This window comes from Salmo trutta, unplaced genomic scaffold (assembly GCF_901001165.1).
Source record: "Salmo trutta unplaced genomic scaffold, fSalTru1.1, whole genome shotgun sequence".
NCBI classification, from domain to species: domain Eukaryota; kingdom Metazoa; phylum Chordata; class Actinopteri; order Salmoniformes; family Salmonidae; genus Salmo; species Salmo trutta.
This window is the reverse complement of record NW_021822543.1, coordinates 1-1,974: the sequence shown is the minus strand read 5'-3', so window position 1 is coordinate 1,974 and position 1,974 is coordinate 1.

The following is a 1,974-nucleotide window of genomic DNA, read 5'->3' as shown; positions in this document are numbered from 1 at the left end:
CTAAGCTTTAGTACTCAGGTACACTAAGCTTTAGTACTCAGGTAACACTAAGCTTTAGTACTCAGGTAACACTAAGCTTTAGTACTCAGGTAACACTAAGCTTTAGTACTCAGGTAACACTAAGCTTTAGTACTCAGGTAACACTCAGCTTTAGTACTCAGGTAACACTAAGCTTTAGTACTCAGGTAACACTCAGCTTTAGTACTCAGGTAAGGTAACACTAAGCTTTAGTACTCAGGTAACACTAAGCTTTAGTACTCAGGTAACACTAAGCTTTAGTACTCAGGTAACACTAAGCTTAGTACTCAGTAACACTAAGCTTTAGTACTCAGGTAACACTAAGCTTTAGTACTCAGGTAACACTAGCTTTAGTACTCAGGTAACACTAAGCTTTAGTACTCAGGTAACACTAAGCTTTAGTACTCAGGTAACACTCAGCTTTAGTACTCAGGTAAGGTAACACTAAGCTTTAGTACTCAGGTAACACTAAGCTTTAGTACTCAGGTAACACTAAGCTTTAGTACTCAGGTAACACTAAGCTTTAGTACTCATGTAACACTAAGCTTTAGTACTCAGGTAAATCTAAGCTTTAGTACTCAGGTAAGGTAACACTAAGCTTAGTACTCAAGGTAACACTAAGCTTTAGTACTCAGGTAAGGTAACACTAAGCTTTAGTACTCAGGTAACACTAAGCTTTAGTACTCAGGTAACACTAAGCTTTAGTACTCAGGTATCACTAAGCTTTAGTACTTAGGTATCACTAAGCTTTATACTCAGGTATCACTAAGCTTTAGTACTCAGGTAACACTAAGCTTTAGTACTCAGGTAACATCTAAGCTTAGTACTCAGGTAAGGTACACTAAGCTTTAGTACTCAGGTAACACTATGCTTTAGCACTCAGGTAACACTAAGCTTTAGTACTCAGGTAACACTAAGCTTAGTACTCAGGTGGTAACACTAAGCTTTAGTACTCAGTATCACTAAGCTTTAGTACTCAGTAACACTAAGCTTTAGTACTCAGGTACACTAAGCTTTAGTACTCAGGTAACACTAAGCTTAGTACTCATGTAACACTAAGCTTTAGTACTCAGGTAACACTAAGCTTTAGTACTCAGGTAACACTAAGCTTTAGTACTCAGGTAACACTAAGCTTTAGTACTCAGGTAACACTAAGCTTTAGTACTCAGGTAACACTAAGCTTTAGTACTCAGGTAACACTAAGCTTTAGTACTCAGGTAACACTAAGCTTTAGTACTCAGGTAACACTAAGCTTTAGTACTCAGGTAACACTAAGCTTTAGTACTCAGGTAACACTAAGCTTTAGTACTCAGGTAACACTAAGCTTTAGTACTCAGGTAAGGTAACACTAAGCTTAGGTACTCAGGTAACACTAAGCTTTAGTACTCAGGTAACACTAAGCTTTAGTACTCAGGTAACACTAAGCTTTAGTACTCAGGTAACACTAAGCTTTAGTACTCAGGTAACACTAAGCTTTAGTACTCAGGTAACACTAAGCTTTAGTACTCAGGTAACACTAAGCTTTAGTACTCAGGTAACACTAAGCTTTAGTACTCAGGTAACACTAAGCTTTAGTACTCAGTAACACTAAGCTTTAGTACTCAGGTAACACTAAGCTTTAGTACTCAGGTAACACTAAGCTTTAGTACTAGGTAACACTCAGCTTTAGTACTCAGTAAGGTAACACTAAGCTTTAGTACTCAGGTAACACTAAGCTTCAGTACTCAGGTACACTAAGCTTTAGTACTCAGGTAACACACAAGCTTTAGTACCTCAGGTAACACTAAGCTTTAGTACTCAGGTAACACTAAGCTTTAGTACTCAGGTAACACTAAGCTTTAGTACTCAGGTAACACTAAGCTTTAGTACTCAGGTACACTAAGCTTTAGTACTCAGGTACACACTCACTTAGTTTAGTACTCAGGTAAGGTAACACTAGCTTTAGTACTCAGTTAA